Here is a 20694-nt window from a genome sequence, read left to right as displayed (position 1 = left end):
GCTTCTGTTATTGGAACACACTCGTAATCTATTAAGCCTTGTTCCGTTACTGATGAGGAATTGCAATCCCCTGTAGAGGGAGAGGCATTCTGATTTTGAGTATTCTCTACCTTTTTACGCTGGTTTCTTCCCTTCATTATATATTTATCCATCTGTCGTCTTTGTAATACCGACTTTCTAACTAGGTCTGTGAGCAGACGTCCAACTTGTTGATTCCCAGTGCTGAAATCTGAGCAATCCACTGCGCCAGCCAAAACAGCAGTGTTAAGATTGAAGGTGCTTTTCTGCCCGGGAATCTCCGGACTCTGCACCACAAACTGGCGCGCTAAGGCGCCAGCAAAACTGCCCCGCCGGCCACAAGAGTCACCCTGGCGACCTGTGGGGCTCCTCTGCTGGGAATCTCCTGGTCTGTGAGCAACAAATATTCGTCTGAAAGTGTGGCGTCCTCTCGTTCTCTGCACTTTCACTGGGAGCTATGTGCCCGAGCTGCTAGTGATCAGCCATCTTGGATCTCTCTCCTCAACCTCAGTTTTCCTTCTCTACATTTTTGGGGCTGATCTTGTAGGAGGGGAATAAGAATAGAATGCCTGTCCCCTTTTATGGGAGTATAATCTGCTAATGCTCTGCTCCATGCTTGCTGGTGCCCTTATCATGGAGGAGGAGGTGTCTATGCCTTGAGAGAGAATCTTTCATCTTATCTCAAGGACATTTCCAGGGTATGGGTGTCTTTTCACTTGTTCCTAGTGATTTTTCTCTTCTAAATTGTCAATCTCTGGATGAAAGAACTCATCCTGGGAGGTTTTGTGGACTGCGTTAGTTTCTCTGAATGAATAACGAGGGAAGAGAATTGCTGCTTCAAACTGGGAATTGCAAATTGGGAGACTTAGTTAGGAATTCATAAAGATACTGTTCAAGTAGAGCAAAGAACCTCACTTTATTCATGGCTTGTACAAGCGTTAATTTTCCAGGAAACTTTTGATGTGTGTGCTTTTCTTAAGTGCAGCATACAATTAGAAGTTATAGTAGGCCACTTACATGACACGGTTATATATTTGGTGACTGCTCTTCATAAATATTAGTCATGCACTTTGGGGAATCATTAAATTTGATTTAGGTGACATATTAAAAAAACTCATAGATTTAATAGGATGTTATAATTAATCTGTGTTTTTCTGCAGGGAGGAAGCCAAGAAATGTAACATTTTATAAGGCATTAGTGAGAAGTTAAATAGAGGGAAATCCTCAGAAAGGCAGGTGTGCAGGACTAGCTGGTAAGTCTGTAGGACCCAGAGGATGCACCAGGAGATATGCAGAATGGCTGCCTAATTTTCTAAGGCTCACTGGAGACTGCACAAACAGCCAGCTGGACATGTTCACTTTTCCCTTTTCTTCTTAATGGAATATATCACAATGTTTGAGCAAGAGAGCTTCTTTCTCTCCCTAAATATTGGTTATGACTCAGTACTTTTGCTAATCATTTTAGTAGGCTTTATAAGTGTGTTCTCATGCATCGTTTGCTGAGTATACAGCATGTACCATCCAGCATTTTTTTTTCCTTCAGACAGAGTTTCGCAGTGGCCTGGTCACAGCTCACTACAGCCTCAGCCTCCTGGGCTCTAGTGAATCTTCCCACCTCAGTCTCCTGGGTAGCTGAGAATACAAGCATGTGCCACCATGCCCAGTTAATTTTTTGGTATTTTTTGTAGACATGGAGTTTCACCATGTTGCCCATGCTGGTCTCGTACTGCTGGGCTCAAGTGATCCATCCACCTCAGCCTCTCAAAGTGCTGAGATTTCAGGAGTGAGCCACCACCCTCAGCCTAGCACATTTAAAAAAATGTACTTTTGAATATGTAATATTTTTTTCAATCTCTCTCTGTCTTTTTTTTTGGATACAAAGTCTTGCTCTGTCACGCAGGCTGGAGTGCAGTGGCACAATCTTGGCCCATCATGACCTCTGCCTCCCAGGTTCAAGTGATTCTCCTTCCTCAGCCTCCTGAGTCTGCACCTGGCTAGTTTTTTGTATTTTCAGTACAGACAGGGTTTCACCATGTTGGCCAGGCTGATCTTGAACTCCTGACCTCAGGTAATCTGCCCACCTCAGCCTCCCAAAGTGCTAGGATTATAGGTGTGAGCCACTGCGCCTGGCCTCAATCTCTTTTAAGTTCAGGGGTACTTGTGCAGGTTTGTTACATAGGTAAACTTGTGTCATGGGGTTTGGTTTACAGATTATTTCATCATCCAGGTATTAAGCCTGGTACTCCTTTGTTGTTTTTCCTGATTCTCTCTCTCCTCCCACCCTTCTACAAGCCCCAGTGTGTGTTGTTCCCCTCTATGTGTCCATGGGTTCTCATCGTTTAGCTCCCACTTATAAGTGAGAACGTGCAGTATATGGTTCCTGTGCTTGTTTGCTCAGAAAATGCCCTTCAGCTCCATCCATGTGCCTGCAAAGGTCTTGATTTTGTTCTTTTTTATGACTGCGTAGTATTCCATGGTGTATATATACCACATTTCCTTTATCCAGTCTATCATTGATGGGCATTTAGGTTGATTCTGTGTCTTTGCTGTCATGAATAGTGTTGCAATGAACATAAGGATGCATGTGTTTTTACAATAGAATGATTTATATTTCTTTAGGCATATAGCCATAATGGGATTGCCAGGTCGAATGGTATTTCTGTCTTTAGATCTTTGAGGAATTTCCACAGTGTCTTCCACAATAGTTGAACTAATTTACAACAGTGTATAGGGTTCCTTTCTCTCCACAACCTTGACAGCATCTGTTATTTTTTGACTTTTTAATAGTAGCCATTCTGACTGGTATGAGATGGTATCTCATTGTGGTTTTGACTTGCATTTCTTTAATGATCAGTGATGTTGAGCTTTTTGTTATATGATTGCTGGCCGCTTGAATGTCTTCTTTTGAAAAGTGTGTTCATGTCCTTTGCCCACTTTTTAATGAGGTTGTTTGTTTTTTTTTCTTGTAAATTTAAGTTCCTTATAGATACTGGAGATTAAACCTTTGTTGAATGGACAGTTTGCAAAAAATTACTCCCTTTCTGTAGGTTGTCTGTTTACTCTGTTGATAGTCTCCTTTGCTGTGTGGGAACTCTTTGGTTTAATTAGATCCCATTGGTCAATTTTTGCTTTTGTTGCAATTGCTTTTGGCATTTTGAGAATGACATCTTTGTCTGTGTCTATGTCTTGAATGGTATTGCCTAGGTTGTCTTACAGAGGTTTTATAGTTTTAGGTTTTACCTTTAAGTCTTTAATCCATCTTAGGTTAGTTCTTGTATAGGGTGTGTATTAATCCATTTTCACACTGCTAGTAAAGACATACCCAAGACTGGGCAATTTACAAAATAAAGAGGTTTAATGGACTTAAAGGTCTATGTGGCTGGGGAGGCCTCACTATCATGACAGAAGGTGAAAGTCATGTCTCACATGGTGTCAGATGAGAGAAAAGAGCTTTGCAGGGAAACTCCCATTTTGGTTTTTTTTTTTTTGGTCAAACTTTTTATTTGGTATTCTGTAGTTGTTTAACACACTTAAATGGTCTTACTGGGAGAGGAGAAAAGGGAGGTTCTTGCAGATTCTCAAGGAAACATCAGAAAGGCAAAATGGCCAGCACTATCCATTTCCTTTTTTGGGTTTACTGAGTGAATAGCACTTACCTTACATAGGCATCTGATTTCAGGTTTTTCATACTGAGAACATTGAGATTTCAGTTGGAAGACACCATGAAATCTTATGAGTGGCCTACCCCAACCACCCTCTAATAGCTAGCTTGTTTGTATAAGTGGAACGATTCATCTCTCCATTTTAGATGGCTAGATATTTTGTGAAAGATCTTAGAATTGCTTGCCTCATTTACTGGGAAAAATCAGATAGGAAGTGGCCTTTAGGGACACTTTTACTTGGAAAGTTACAAAATTAGTACAACAAATCTTAACACATTTAACTTTTTTTTGTTGAAAAGCAATGTCATAAAGTCAAATAAAATTAAACGTGTTTTACTTTTTTCCTCACAAGAACATAAAAATTATGGAGGGGAACTTAACAGGGAATTTAAAAAAGGTAACACAACTTTTTCTTTTAGTAGTCCCTGGGTAGTTATGACAGAATAGTTTCCACTTTTTGTTTGTTTCTTTGAACTGGGATTTTGGTCCAAAGTTTTGTTTGTTTATAGTATCTGCTTCTGCCTCCTCCTCTATCAGATGGGTTTCCTCCACTGCCACCACCTCTTGGTGCTCCGCAGCTTGAACTGCTGTAGGAATCACACGGAGGAGGGTACCCCCTTTCCATAGAAGGAGGAAGCCCTCTTTCTTGTCTGCCAACCCAATCATGACCACCCAAGTAAAGATCACTTCGGCTGCTTGAGTAACTGTCTCGACTTTCACCATATCCGTCATATGAGCTGCTGTAATCATCATAGTGACAGTGTCCACCATAAGATGGTGGAGGCCCTCATGTAGGTGGAGCACCACCTGAGTTACCCTGTCATGTGAATCCCTGTAGGAATCTCCACTTGAATGATCTGAATAGTCACGATCACGACCATATCCATCTCTATTGCCATTGCTATAACCTCTTGATGGATAGTCATCTTGTGAACTGACCATAATCACGGTAAATATAATCTCGTGGTGGTGGTGCATAATAATCTCTTGTATCATGAGCGCTTAGGTAATCTATGCTTGAATAGCTGTCTTTAGTAGAATACCCATAATTTCTTGGGGACAAATAAACATCTCTATGAGAGGGCAGCAGTTCTCTTCATGGTGGACCTCCATAACTATCTCTTCCACGTGATATAGGAGCTCTTCCTCCCTTTCCACTGCTGCTGTGAACTCGTCCTGAAGGTGCAGATCTCTTAGGAGGAGGACCCCCACTCATTGGTGGTGGTCCTCTTTTTACTGGGAGTGGTCCCCTGGAAGAACTCATGTTAAAATTCATGGAATATCCACCATCATCCATGTGTCCTCCCCATGAGAGAGGGCTCCTGGTTCCTTCACTTCTTCCTTTTCCACCTCTAAGATCTCTTGAAGGGCCTCTATTTCTTGGAGGTAGAGAAGGTCCACACCTGCCACTTTCAAATGATGGTTTGGTGGCTTGTTCCACTTTGATGGCTTTTCCATGTAATGACTTTTCATTCATGTCTCTGGCTGCATCCTTAGCATCTGTTGAGCTTTCAAAGGTGACAAAAGAAATTCCTCTTGATTTGTTGGTTTCATAGTCTTTCATCAAGAGTACTTCCACTATTCATCCATATTTGCCAAATACTGCTTCAAGAGCTTTCTCATTCGTTTCCGTATTAAGCCCACCAATGAAGAGCTTTCTTGTGTGATCTGCTTCAACCATTTTTTTCTTCCAGTGAGTGGGAGGGGTGACAATGGGTCCAAGCTCCAATAAGCTCACCAATAGGGGCTTCCTAGCAGCTCAGCACCAGTGGTGACTGCTGGATCCAAGGACCAAACCGTGAAGCCTCTAGCACTATTATGCAACAAGTGAAACTCCCATTTTAAAAACTATCAGATCTAGTGGGACTTACTATCATGAGAACAGCATGGGAAAGACCTGCCCCCCATGATTCAGTTATCTCCTACTGGAACCCTTCCACAACACATGGGAATTCTGGGAGTTAAAATTCAAGATGGGATTTGGGTGGGGACACAGCCAAATCATATCATTCCACCCCTGGCCCCTCCCAAATCTCATGTCCTCACATTTGAAAACCAATCATGCCTCCCAACAGTCCCCCAAAGTCTTAACTCCAAAGTCCATGTCCAAAGTCTTATCTGAGACAAGGCAAGTCCCTCCTGCCTATGAGCCTGTAAAATTGCAAGCTAGGCACTTCCTAGATACAATGAATGTCCAGGCATTGGGTCAATACAAACATTCTAAATGGGAGAAACTAGCCAAAACAAAGGGGCCACGGGGCCCATGCAAGTCCAAAATCCAGCAGGGCAGTCAAATCTTAAAGCTCCAAAATGATCTCCTTTGACTCCATGTCTCACATTCAGGTCATGGTGATGCAAGAGGTGGGTTCTGATGGTCTTGGGCAGCTCTGCCCCTGTGGCCTTGCAGGGTGTAGCCTCCCTCCCAGCCACTTTCATGGGCTGGCATTGAGTGTCTGTGGCTTTCCAGGCACAGGGTGGAAGCTGTAGGTGGATCTACCTTTCTGGGGTCTGGAAGATGGTGGCCCTCTTCTCACAGCTCCATTAGGTGGTGCCTCAGTAGGCACTCTCTGTGGGGGCTCCAACCCCATATTTCCCGTCTTCTCCCACCCCATATTTCCCTAGCAGAGTTCTACAGAAGAGCCCTCCTCCTGCAGCAAACTTCTGCCTGGACTTTCGGGCATTTTTATACATCCTCTGAAATCTAGGTGGTGGTTCTCAAACCTCAGTTCTTGAGTTCTGTGTACCTGCAGGCTCAATTGCACGTGGAAGCTGCCAAGACTTGGGGCTTGCACCTTCTGAAGCCATGGCCAAAGCTTTATGTTGGTCCCTTTCAGCCATGGCTGGAGTGGCTGGGACACAGGGCACCAAGTCCCTAGACTGCACACAGCAGAGGGATCCTGGGCCTAGCCCATGAAACCATTTTTTCCTTCTAGGCCTCTGGGTCTGTGATGGGAGGGGCTGCTGTGAAGACCTCTGATATGCCCTGGAGATATTTTCCCCATTGTCTTGGGAATTAACATTCAGTTCCTTATGCAAATTTCTGCAGCTGGCTTTAATTTTTCCTCAGAAAATGGGATTTTCTTATCTATCACATTGTCAGGCTGCAAATTTTTCTGAACTTTTATGCTCTGCTTCCCTTATAAAGCTGAATGCCTTTAACAGTAACCAAGTCAATTTTTGAATGCCTTACTGCTTAGAAATTTCTTCTGCCAGATACCCTAAATCATCTCCCTCAAGTTGAAAGTTCCACAAATCTCTAGGGCAGTGGCAAAATGCCACTAGTCTGCTCAAACATAACAAAAGTCACCTTTGCTCCAGTTCCTAACAAGTTCCTCTTTTCTAACTGAGACCACCTCAGTCTGGAACTTTGTTGTCCATATCATTATCAGCATTTTGGGCAAAGCCATTCAAGTCTCTAGGAAGTTCCCACATTTTTCTGTCTTCTTCTGAGCCCTCCAAGCTGTTCCAACCTCTGCCTGTTATCCAGTTCCACAGTCACTTTCACATTTTCAGGTATCTTTTCAGCAATGCCCCACCATACTGGTACCAATTTACTGTATCATTTCATTTTCACACTGCTAATAAAGGCATACCCAAGACTGGGCAATTGACAAAAGAAAGAGGTTTAATGAACTTATAGTTCTACATGGCTGGGGAGGCCTCACAATCATGGCAGAAGGTGAAAGACATGTCTCACATGGTGGCAGATAAGAGAAGAGATGGAAACTTCCATTTTTAAAACCATCAGATCTCATGAAACTTATTCATTATCATGAGAACAGCATGGGAAAGACCTGCTCTATGATTCAATTACCTCCCACTGGGTCACTTCCACACACATGAGAATTGTGGGAGTTACAATTCAAAATGAGATTTGGGTGGGGACACAGCCAAACCATATCATGGTGTAAGAAAGTGGTTCAGTTTCAGTCTTGTGCATATGGCTAGCCAGTTATCCCAGCACCTTTTATTAAATAGGGAATCCTTTTCTCATTGCCTATTTTTGTCAGCTTTGTTGAAGATCTGACAGTTGTAGGTCAGTGGTTTTATTTCTGGGTGCTCTGTTCTGTTCCATTGGTTCATGTGTCTGCTTTTGTACCAGTACCATCCTGTTTTGGTTACTACAGTGCTGCAATATAATTTGAGGTTGGGTAGCATGATGCCTCCAACTTTGTTCTTTTTTGCTTAGGATTGCCTTGGCTATTTGGGGTCTTTTTTAGTTCCATATGAATTTTGAAATGGTTTTTCTGTGAAGAATCTCAGTGGTAGTTTAATAGGAATAGCATTGAATCTATAATTTGCTTTGAGTAGTGTGGCATTTTAACAATATTGATTCTTCCCATCCACGAGCATGAAGTGTGTTTCCATTTGTTTGTGTCATCTTGGATTTCTTTGAGCAGTGGTTTGTAGTTCTTCTTGTAGAGATCTTTTACCTCCTTAGTTAGCTGTATTCCTAGGTATTTTATTCTTTTTGTGGCAACTGTGAATGTGAGTTCATTCATGATTTGGCTCTTGGTTTGATTGTTGTTCATATATATGAATGCTAGTTATTTCTGCACATTGATTTTGCATCCTGAAATTTTGCTGAAGTTGTTTATTAGCTTAAAGAGCTTTTGGGCTGAGACTATGGGGTTTTCTAGATATAGGATCATGTCACCTTCACACAGGGATAGCTTGAGTTCCTCTCTTCTTATTTAGATGCACCTTATTTCTTTCTCTTGCCTGATTGCCCTGGTCAGGACTCCCAATACTATGTTGAATAGGAGTTGCGAGAGAGGGCATTCTTGTCTTGTGCCAGCTTTTAAGAGGAATGCTTCCAGCTTTTGCCCATTCAGTATGATGTTGGCTGTGGGTTTGTTGTATATGGCTTTTATTATTTTGAGGTATGTTCCTTTAATACCTAGTTTATTGAGAATTTTTTTTAACATGAAGGGATGTTGACTTTTATTAAAAGCCTTTTCTGCATCCATTGAGATAATTGTGTTTTTTGCCTTTAGTTCTGTTAATGTGATGAATCGCATTTATTGTTAAACCAACCTCGCATCCCAGGAATACAGCCTACTTGATTGTGGTGGATAAGCTTTTTGATGAGCCTAGTACATTTGACCATTTATTCAAAATAGATTTACTTTGATATTCTCACCACTTATTCTACCTATGTGCTATATCTCCTTAGGGAATAGACATTGCTTCCTGTGGCCAGGTGCAGTGGCTCATGCCTGTAATCCCGGCACTTTGGGAGGCCAAGACAAGTGGATCACTTGAGGTCAGGAAATCAAAACCAGCCTGGCCAACAAAGTGAAACCCTGTATCTACTAAAAATAAAAAAAATTTGCTGGGTTTGGTGGCAGGCACCTGTAATCCCCACTACTCAGGAGGCTAAGGCAGGAGAATTGCTTGAGCCTGGGCAGTGGAGGTTGCAGTGAGCAGAGATTGCACCACTGCACTCCAGCCTGGGAGACAGAGTGAGACTCCATCTCAAAAAGAAAAAAAAGATATTGCTTCATGTTCGATAAGCAGGTTTTGGGCAGAAAGTCCTGCTTGTAAGAATATTTCTTAGGTGTATTAGAAAAAACCTTAGAGACAAATTTTAACAATAAGTAAAGGTATATTGTGTGTGTCTCCCCCTCCTACCACCTCTTGCTGTTTGCAAGGGAGTCCAGCTTTCAGAAGTACTGGCTCACTAAATTGAAAGAACAAACTATTCGTAACATACCAAAATGGCAATCCAGAATTCTAATTAGATGACATTCGGGTCAGTTTTGATTTAGAAAAAATATAAGATGTGCCTCTGTTTTGTTAAAGGAAACCAGAATGTTCTATTATTCATGGCTTTTCTTGGAATGCAAGGCTTTTAGGAAGGTTAGTCTTTTTTCAGATTCTGTATGCAAACTTGCTTAGCTGAATGGTGTAGAGTTAGGCTAAGAGTGGGATGTCAGCTTTTCTGACATCAGGTGAATAAAATTTATTATTTTAAAGTTAGGAGGAAAGTGTTGATTGTACCTACTCTATAAGTGTCTTATAAAGGCATGTGTGTGCATGCACACCCTTCCCTGCTTATGAGAATCTTATCACCTGTGGTAGAATTTGGACTGTTAGATGGTCTCTGGCTCAGAAGAGAAGGGGAAGCAGTTGGGAAAACCAGAAAAAGAGTGAGGGAGCTCAACCTCATCCATAACATTTTACACCCTTACACTTTTCTTCCAAAAATTGCACTATTCTTTTTTAGTTGTCCATGTCATCTTTTCTTTTTAACTGCATGTATTTCTATAGATAATTATTCATTTGGGTGAATAAATATTATCATTAAAAATATGAAAAATCTGGAGAGTTAAAAGACAGTCATTTACAGACAGGGTGAGTCTTTTCGCTTATTCTTCCTGGGTCACATGGAACTCTGCTCTCAGAATAATCTATTCAGCTACATCACATTTATTTATTTAGATTATATATGAAATTCATGAGTTAATGCTTATTATAAAAAATCAAATAATTTGGGTATATATAGAGTAAAAATGTAATCCACTTATGTATCTTCTTAATTTCTTTCCCCTCCATAGGTCTAAGCACACACACATGCTTTTCACTTAACAATATATTTTGAATATATTGATTAGTTAAAGTTAAAATTTAACTAAATTGTTGCATGAGGCCGGGTGCAGTGGCTCATGCCTGTAATCCCAGCACTTTCAGAGGCCAAAGTGGGTGAATTACCTGAGGTCAGGAGTTCGAGACCAGCCTGGCCAACATGGTGAAACTCTGTCTCTACTAAAAATACAAAAATTAGTGTGATGGCACATGCCTGTAATCCCAGCTACTCAGGAGGATGAGGCAGGAGAATCGCTTGAACCCCTGAGGCGGAGGTTGCAATTAGCTGAGATTGTGCCACTGCATTCCGGCCTGGGTAACAGAGCGGGACTCCGTCTCAAAAAAAAAAATGTTGCATGATATCACATTAGGTAGAAATAAAAAGTTATAAACAAAAGTTCAGCTTTGGTTAAAATGAGAGTAAAGAGAACCATAGTTTTTAAGTCTCAATGGTATATAACAAGAAATCATGAGGAAAATAAAAGGATGAAGCTATTTATCAAGTTAATTTCCAAAAGGAAGGAAATAAAGGAAGAATAAGTATGCTTATAGTTGATGATCCTAAGAACATAATGGACAAGATTTGCATTCAAAAATTCTTTAAGGATAGTTTAATTTAGTTTCTTCATTTTTTATTTTTTGAGATGTGGTCTCACTCTGTTGCCCAGGCTGGAGTGCAGTGGTACAGTCACCGCTCACTGCAGTTTCAAACTCCTAGGCTTGAACAATTTTCCTGCCTTAGCCTCCCTGGTAGCTAGGACCAGACATATGCACCACCATGCCTGGCTAATTTTTAAAAATTATTATTTTAAAAAGTAGACCTTATAGAGATGAGGTCTCACTATGTTGCCCTAGCTGGTCTTAAACTCTCGGGCTCAAGAGATCCTGCCACTTAGGATTCCTAAAGTGCTGAGATTACAGGCATGAGCCACATGCCTGGCCAGTTTCTTTGAAACTTCAGTGTGTGATAACTGCTATTAAAGGTTATAATCTGTAAACTTAAGTAAATACAGAGTACACTTTTTGTAGGAAATTATAATTTGCTCCAAGGAATTGATTTTGTTCAGGAGATTAAATATTTTCACCACCTTTGTGATAATTTATTCATTAATATGATCTCACTCATCTTCTTATAATTAATACATTGATATATACATTATGTAAATTGTCTTCCCAAGCAATGGAAAATATCTAGACTCAGAATTGTAGATAGCCTTTTCTTCTTGCCAGTTGAATCAAGTTTAAAAATTTTGTGGCTCTAAAATATTTATTTTTCAATTTTAAAATTATTTTTAAAAAATAATTTCAACTTTTAGATTCAGGAGGTACAAATGCAAGTTTGTTACACAGATTTATTTTTCAAAACAGACACAAAATTTCATTTTTTTTTTTTTTTGAGATGGAGTCTTGCTCTGTCACCAGGCTGAAGTGCAGTGGTGCCATCTTGGCTCACTGCAACCTCCTCCTCCCAGGTTCAAGCGATTCCCCTGCCTGAGTAGCTGGGACTACAGGCGCCCACCACCATGCCTGGCTAAAGTTTTGTATTTTAGTAGAGATGGGGTTTCACCTTGTTGGCCAGGATGGTCTCAATCTCCTGACCTCAGGATCCACCAGCCCTGGCCTCACAAAGCACTGGGATTACAGTCATGAGCCACCACGTCTGGCCCAAAATTTCATTCTTTAACAATAGCATGAAAGTACCATGATCTATTTAATCACTCTCCTACTGAAGAGCCTTTGGGTTGATTTCTATATTTAACTATTACAACATCCTGTGACAAACATCTTTATACACATTTTTGTAATTATGTGCAGATATGTGCAAACAGGAGAGATGTCTAGAATTGGAATTTCTGTATCAAAGTATATGTATATTTTACCTTTTCAAAGAGAAACTGCCCTCTTAAAAGGCTATTTCCATGGGTATATGAGACATCAGTTATCCAGTACCATTACCAATAAAGCATTTTTAAAAATTACAGCTTTATTGAAATATAATTCACATGCCATATAATTCACCTGCTTAAAGTATACAATTCATTGGTCCTTAGTATGTTCACAGAAGTGTGCCATCATTGCCACAATCTAATTTTAGAATACTTTCTTTACTCCAAAAAGAAGCCATGTACCCCTTAACAGTCACTCTACTTTCTCCCAACTCCTAGTCTTCTAGCACTACGTAGTACTAATCTGCTTTCTGTCTCTATAGGGTTGCCTACTTTGGACATTTCACATAAACTGAGTCCTACAGCATATGGTCTTTTGTTTCTGGCTTCTTTCACTTAGCGTACATTTTCAAGGTTCATCCTTGTTGTAGCTTGTATCAGTACGTCATTCGTTTTTAGGATTGAATAATATTCCATTGAATGGATATATCCCATTTTGTTTATTCATCAGTTAATGGACATCTGGATTGTTTCCACTTTTTGGCTATTATGAAAAATGCTGCTATGAATATTTGTGGATAAGTTTTTTTGTGTGTGGATGTATGTTTCTGTTTCTCTAGGAGTGGAATTGCTGGGTTACATAGTAACTCTATGTTAAACTTTTTGAGAAACTGTCAAACTTTTCTATAGTGGCTGTACCATTTTACATTCTCATCAGGGTTTCGATTTCTTTGTATCCTCACTAACACTTGTTATTGTCTGTCTTTGTGGTTCCAGCCATTCTAGTGGGTGTGAGGTGGAGTCTTATTGTTATTGTTATTTTTTTTTGAGACGGAGTCTTGCTCTGTCACCTAGGCTGGAGTGCAGTGGCAGTGATCTTGCTCACTGCAACCTCCACCTCCCAGGTTCAAGTGATTCTCTCACCTCACCTCAGCCTCCTGAGTAGCTGGGACCACAGGTGCGCATCACCATGCCCATCTTTTATTTGTGTGTGTGTGTGTGTATTTAGTAGAAATGGGGCCTCACCATATTGCCCAGGCTGGTTTAGAAATCCTGGGCTCAAGAGATCAGCCTGCTTCAGCCTCCCAAAGTGCTGGGATTACAGGTGTGAGCCGTCAGGCCCAGCCAAGGGCTTCCTATTGACTAATTTGTATTCCATTTTCTCCAGGTTGAACAGATTTTCATATATTAGCTAATAATAGTGCTTCTAATGTGTGTTGCCTGGTTCTGTATTTTGCCGAGTTTTGTTTGATCCTTTATTTTTAAAAAATCTAGCTAACATTTGATGAAAACATTCTATTCTGGCTTCCTTCCTTGCTCATATACCTTAGTAAGGACCTGGAAGGCTAGGTTCAGATTTTTCAGACTCTTAGGGGATTTCTGTCAGAATGTGGCTTTGCAAGGCTGGCTCCCAATGCAGCTCCAAGTCCACAGGCCGCCTCCTTTTTTCTTCTGTTCTGGTGGCAGCTCTGCCCAGCATCTCATAGCAAGGCGCTGGTGCACAGTGTGCAAACACCGCAGCTCTCTTGACCGTGCTCCTTCCATCTCTCCACTAAACACCTCCCTGCTTTGGCACCGGGCAAGCTGGGCAGAGCGTGTACCTGTAGAAGGGGCCAGCTCTAGGTGGGTGTGTCCTGTGTCCCTGTGGGTTCCTAGCTCCAGGCACAGGCAGAGGGGTGAGCAGGAGCAGGTTCAGAGCAGGACTTCAAGATGTGGGGCCCCTATCTTGCAGGGGTCTAATGATTAAACATTTTGTAACAACAACAACCACAACCACAACAAGAAGAAGCAGCTTTGCTAAAAGTAAATGCCATTATTATTAGCATTTAAATGGCAAAACTTGGCAGAGCATTGTGGTCATGCCTGTAATCCTAATACTTTGGGAAGCCAAGTTGGGTGGATTGCTTGAGCCCAAGGGGTTTGAGACCAGCCTGGGTGACATAATGAGAACCTGTCTCCAGAAAAAATAAAAAATTAGCTAGACCTGGGGGTTCCTGTAATCTCAGCACTTTGGGAGGCCTAGGCGCGTGGATCACTTGAGGTCATGAATTCAAGACCAATCTGGCACACATGGCAAAACCTCATCTCTACTAAAAATTCAAAAAATTAGCTGGGCATAGTGGAGGGTGCCTGTAATCTCAACTACTTGGGAGACTGAGGTGAGAGGATTGCTTGAGCACGAGTGGTTGAGGCTGCAGTGAGTCAAGATCGTGCCACTACACTCCAGCCTGGGGAACAGAGTAAGACACAGTCTAAAAAAAAAAAAAAAAAGCTTTTGCAATTTACTTATTATTTTGTAAGCCATAATGTAAATAGAAAAAAAAATAAGTGAATAAATGGGAAAATCCATCACAATTTCCATTCAATTGACTTGTCAATTAACTTTTTGTAAACCACTTATAAGTTTGAAACTATGTTCTATCAAGTCAGTGTTAACTTGATCCTAGTTTTTTCATTTGTTCATTCCTGATAGTAGTTGTAAACTGCCACGAGCATAGTCAGTCTGGGGGTAGGAATTTTATTTTTGAAAATATAAGATATATTGACTTCCAGGAGCTTACTGAAAAAATAAAAATGTAATCTGGAGTTTTCCAAAACGTGTTCACAAGATTGAAGTTTACAACTCTAAATGATGGATGGTGGTAGCTTCATAGTGACCAAACAAACAAAACCAAAGAAAAACAAAAGCACTAGACAAAACAAAACCAAAATCAAAACAAAACAAAACAAAATCCAAAACCAAATAAATAAGCAAACAAATAAGAAGCAGGCAGAAAGTAGATGCCTTGTGAAGACCAAGCCATAGGAACTCCTTGGGAACTCTCATATGAATGTCTAGATTTTAGAAACAACATTTAATTATGTTAGATCATGGGGGAAAATATACAAACTTCAGGAAAGTAGAATCATTTCAGGTTCATTTTGGGCCTTCAGATGAGACTTCAATGCTAACCAACTTATTTTAAAGTGAGCCTGCTTAATATATAACAGAATAAATAATTGTCATGCTTTATTGTTTTTATAATTTTGTCAGCATCTTTTTTCTTTCAATGTTAAAAACAGTAGGAAGAAAACATGTAATTGTCAGATGCAGTTGCAATACTTTCTGTTTATTCAGTTTTGATAGGCATTTCTTAATCAAGGTTAGTCTGGTTAATGGTATCGCTTCAGGGCTGTGAACCAAACATCTTTGTATAAGTGAAATAAATGCTGCACTAGGAGGTAGGATACTTGGACTTGGATTCGGACTCTCACTTGAGAAGTGGTCTCAGGCTTACCTATTTACCTAGAGGTCTTTGAATGTCTTGTGTGCCCTGAGGTTCCCTGTCTTTCTCAGAGTGTTGTGTACGAGCAACAGAAAACACTTATGTGAAAGCACTTTGAAAAGTATAAGTAACTAATACCCATCTCATGGACTTGTGAAGATTAAATGAATTAATATTGGCCTGGTGCCTGACATATAGTTATCACTCAACCAATGTTAATTATTACTGTTATCCCTGTGTTTCACTTTTAAACTTGTAATCATGTTTTATACACCACCAAGAGACATTTCACATGGAAGAAATAGAAAATAAGTATTTAGAAACATTAAATTCAACTTTACAAGTGGGTGAATTAAAAACTGACATTTGCTGGCCAGGCACAGTGGCTCACGCCTGTAATCCCAGCACTTTGAGAGGCCAAGGCGGGTGGTTCACCTGAGGTTGGGAGTTCGAGACCAGCCTGGCCAACATGGAGAAACCCTGTTTCTACTAAAAATACAAAATTAGCCGGGCATGGTGCCGTATGCCTGTAGTCCCAGCTACTCTGGAGGCTGAGGCAGGAGAATCGCTTGAACCTGGGAGGCAGAGGTTGCAGTGAGCCGAGATCATGCCATTGCACTCCAGCCTGGGCAACAAGAATGAAACTCCATCTCAAAAAAAAAAAAACCCAAACAAACAGACAAAAACAAACAAACAAATAACCACACACACACACACACACACACACACACAACTTGACATTTGCAAATCACTTTCCAAGTCATTTATATCTTATTGTTTTGCATCTTGTAAGAGTATACTCAGAAAATATAAATATCTGGCATGGGTTTCTCATTAATAGAGAAGCCTCTGGATTTTATTTATACTTAGCCTCTTTCTCTGACTAACGGTATTTGCATTAGCTGATTCTGAATTCTGAGCATCTTCTCATGCACTTCTCAGTATTCCCACAGAGGGGCAGAGCAACACCATTTATTAAATTAACACTAATCTAGCTGTTTCTTAACTGGATTCTGCAGTCTAATATGAAGCCCTGTGAATGCTTTGTTTGAAGTTGTGCTTGTTAAATTTACAAGTCTTTCCTGAGAAGTTTCCATGCCCTCTGAGCACTTTGTGAGTGTACGTGTGTATGTGTATGTGTTCAACATAGTCAGTGTGTGCATGTGTGTATGTGTGTGTGTATTTAACATAGAAGGACAACTGGATGTTTACTCTGAATGTTTATATAACTGCCTTTCATTTTGACTGATGGATTCCTCTGAGGAAGGTGAGAGAATCCTAGCTTTGTGCTTGGGACAACCAATGGTTTTGCAGTTGTGACTCAGAAGTATTCCTCTGGGAAACCAGGAACTTGATGTTTATGCTGGTCTCTTCACTCCTTAGATGTAGAAGTGAAATTACAAAGGGATGTATACAAGGTTTACACATGTTGTCCATTGCACAGGGATCTAGACAGCTTGTTGAAACTATCCCTAGAGCTTGACTTCTAGACTAATCTATAGGTAGGTCTCTGTGAGGACACTGGTAAATTAAAAAAAAAAAAAAAGCAAAAATATGTATAGTAAATGAAGATACGTGGGCAAAATGCTCAAATGACTAGTTTTAAGCCTAATCACATACTATTCACTTTATTTGCAAGATAGCATTTACCTTGCTACCTTATTCCATAAAGTTTAGGACCTTCACTGACACCGGTATTTTTCTATGACTTGATAAATGTAAAAAAAAAAAAAAACCCACAAAACTTTGTAGCCCTTAATTGGAGCAAGATGTAGTTTGTTTGTTTGTTTTTTTGATGAGGGAGGACATTTGTGTGTTTAAAGTCTTACTTGGAAGGCCAGGCATGGTGGCTCAGGCCTGTAATCCCAGCACTTTGGGAGACTGAGGCAGGCAGATTACTTTTGCCTGGCCAACATGGTGAAACTGTCTCTACTAAAAATTCAAAAGTTAGCTTGGCATAGTGGTGGGCCTGTAATCCCAACTACTAGGGAGGCAGAGGCATGATAATTGTTTGAATCTGAGAGGTGAAGTTTACAATGAGCCAAGACGGTGTGACTGTACTTCAGCTTGGGTGACAGAGTGAGACTCTGTCGAAAAAAATAAATAAACAAAATTATTGCTTGGCAGACCTGTGTACAAGTACACAAGTGTTTGTTAAATATTATTTTATTGGGCTGGATATGATGGCTCTAACCTGTAATCCTGGTGCTTTGGGAGGCTGAGGTGGGTGGATTGCTTGAGAGCAGGAGTTTGAGATCAGCCTGGGCTATATGGAAAGACCCCTGTCCCTGCAAAAAATAAAAAATAAAATAGTCTGGCATGCTGGCATGTGCCTGTAGTCCCAGCTATTCAGGAGGCTGAGGTGGGAGGACTGCTTGAGCCCAGGAATTTGAGGCTTCAGTAAGCTATGATTGTATCACTGCTCTCCAGCCTGGGCAACAGACCAAGGCTCTGTCTTTAACAACAACAATGGCAACAATAATAACACTAATGCAAAAAAAAAAAAAAAAAGTTCTGAACATTCTGGTAACCGGGAAGATTAGATTTCAAACCAGCAAGGAATATAGGCTTCACAAATGTGCAGTTTGGGGTTAGGAGCGAAGATGTAGTGAATGGTGAACAACTATTAGCATCCTAAATTTTTATCATGTACTTAGGTTTTTCTAGTTCTAAAATTTTGATTCTACAATTTTGAAGATAAAGAAAAGAATATATAAGCAGATGTTAAATTTTGTGGCACAAATCTAAGTATTGCTTTGGAAGATTAACAATGATGATAATTATTAAAAGTTGATATTTTGGTTTCAAAATTATTGCTAATGATTAATTAGTGTGCAAAAGGAAGAATTTTTTATCTTTTTCCTTCCATTTTGAGAACTACACAACCAAAGCTTGTCCATCTTCTGCGGGCTTTCTACTATTTCCCAACAATAGTTACTTAGAATAAAACTGAGCATTGTAAACTGTTCTCAATAACTATTTTTGGCATATTAATTATCTTAAAAGCTAGCTTTAATTTGAATTCAATCAACAAGTATTTCGGGAGCCACTTACTGTGTGCAAACCATGGGAAATGCAAAGACAAGAAGCCCTTATTGTTCTACATTACACAGATCCATTTTGTTGTATTTATTGTGATCTCTAATGAAAAATACTAGTTGTGGCGTATGCTCAGCCTATTCTTCTCTCTCTTGGGATAACAAAAACATAGGGCATGATTTTCTTGTGTGTCCACAATATCTGTGGCTTCTCAGAAGCCAGAAGCTCTTCTTGGACTATAGTTTCAATATTGGCAGAAACTTCCCCTACACAAATGACTTCCAAATCCACATCCCTAACTTTGAACACTTCTGATTTCTAGTCACAAATCTCCAACTACTTGGTGAAAATGCACTTGGATTATTGGTGCACCTCAGCTGAACTTGACCATAAACTGTCATCATCACCCCCTTACTGACAAAAAGACTTTTTTTTTTTTTTAATGATGAGTACCATCATTGCTGTGTTCGCTGAGGGTTGAAATGGATGTTATCGTAGATTCCCGTCTTCCTTTTACATCATGATCAGTCTGTCAGTTCTTACTTCATAACATCTCCCATATTAGACTCCTCCTCTTGACTTCTGAAGTCACTCTAAGTTTAAACCCTTATCGTCTGTCACTTACCTTCTCACCTTCAGACTCTCTGTCCTCTAATCTAGCCAGCCATCATTTCCATATGAGTCTTTGGAAGGTGCTACATAGACCTCTAAAGGCATTTCCAGTTCAAAGATATTACTATTTTTTATATTGTGCAATTTCAATAGATATTTTTGTTTAAAAGATATTAACTGACAAAAAATTATATATATTTATCATGCACAACATGTTGTTTTGAAATATGTATAATTTGTGGCATGGCTGAATTGAGCTAATTGACATATGCATTACCTCACATACTTATCACTTTTTGTGTGTGGTGAGAACAGTTAAAATCTGTTTTAGCAATTTCCAAGACTGCAGTATATTTTTTTCCACATTTCTTTTTTTTATGGCTATATTTATTTTATTTTTTATTTATTTATTTTTTATTGTACTTTAGGTTCTGGGGTACATGTGCAAAACATGCAGGATTGTTGCACAGGTACATACATGGCAATGTGGTTTGCTGCCTCCATCCCCCCATCACCTATATCTGGCATTTCTCCCCCTGTTATCCCTCCCCACCTCATTACCCACTGCTGTCCATCCCCTATTCCCCCGCAACAGACCCCAGTGTGTGATGCTCCCCTCCCTGTGTCCATGAGTTCTCATTGTTCAACACCCTCCTATGAGTGAGAACATGCGGTGTTTGGTTTTCTGTTCTTGTGTCAGTTTGATGAGAATGCTGGTTTCCAGATTCATCCACGTCCCTACAAAGGACACGAACTCATTGTTTTTTATGGCTGCATAGTATTCCATGGTGTATATGTGCTACATTTTCCTTGTCCGGTCTATCATCGATGGGCATTTGGGTTGGCTCCAGGTCTTTGCTATTGTAAACAGTGCTGCAATGACTACAATATATTGTTATCAACTACAGTCACCAAGCTGTACAACAGATTTCTTGAACTTCTTCTTCCTAATTGAAATTTTGTATCCTTTGATTAACATCTCCCCACTCCCCTCCTCCCTGCAGCCCCTGATACACCATCCCACACTACTTTTATGAGTTCAACTTTTTTAGATTTTACATATAAGTGAGATCATGCAGTATTTGTTTTTCTGTGCCTGGCTTACTTCACTTAGTATATTGTCCTTTAAGTTTATCCATGTTGTTATAAGTGACATGATTTTCTTCTTTCTGAAGGCTGAATAGTATTCTGTTGTATACCTATAGCACATTTTCTTTATCCATTCATCTCATGGACACAGACTGATTCCATATCGTGGCTGTTGTAAATAATGCTGTAATAAATATAGGAGTCCATATATCTATTCCACATACTGATTTCATTTCTTTGGTTGTATAGCCAGAAATGGGATTGCTTAATCATGTGCTTAGTTCTATTTTTCATTTTTAATATTTTGAGAACCTTAGTTCAAATATGTTATAAATCGATTATTCTTCTACTCAAGAACTTTAGAACTTTTCAGTTATTTAGAAGATTAAGCCCAAATTGGCATTCAAGGATTTCCAGTCTGGTTCTAGCACACCCTTCCAATTACACCCTTATCAGGACCCTCTGCAGCAGGTTTAGCAGTGCATTCATGCCTTAGTATACTTTCATACTTTATTTATCTGCTTTGTTTTTTCT

The 20694-nt window shown here is 40.0% G+C and overlaps 1 pseudogene; it reads right to left on the bottom strand.

The window, feature by feature from the left end:
- Positions 1 to 4113: 4113 nt before the first annotated feature.
- On the bottom strand, positions 4114 to 5361 carry LOC105716219 (RNA-binding motif protein, X chromosome-like; annotated as a pseudogene).
- Positions 5362 to 20694: the final 15333 nt, after the last annotated feature.

This window comes from Aotus nancymaae, unplaced genomic scaffold (assembly GCF_030222135.1).
Source record: "Aotus nancymaae isolate 86718 unplaced genomic scaffold, 86718_ANA_hifiasm-v0.15.2.pri h1tg000064l_1, whole genome shotgun sequence".
In the NCBI taxonomy this organism is placed as follows: domain Eukaryota; kingdom Metazoa; phylum Chordata; class Mammalia; order Primates; family Aotidae; genus Aotus; species Aotus nancymaae.
The sequence above is the reverse complement of the archived record's forward strand: the minus strand, read 5'-3'. Positions and strand labels throughout refer to the sequence as shown.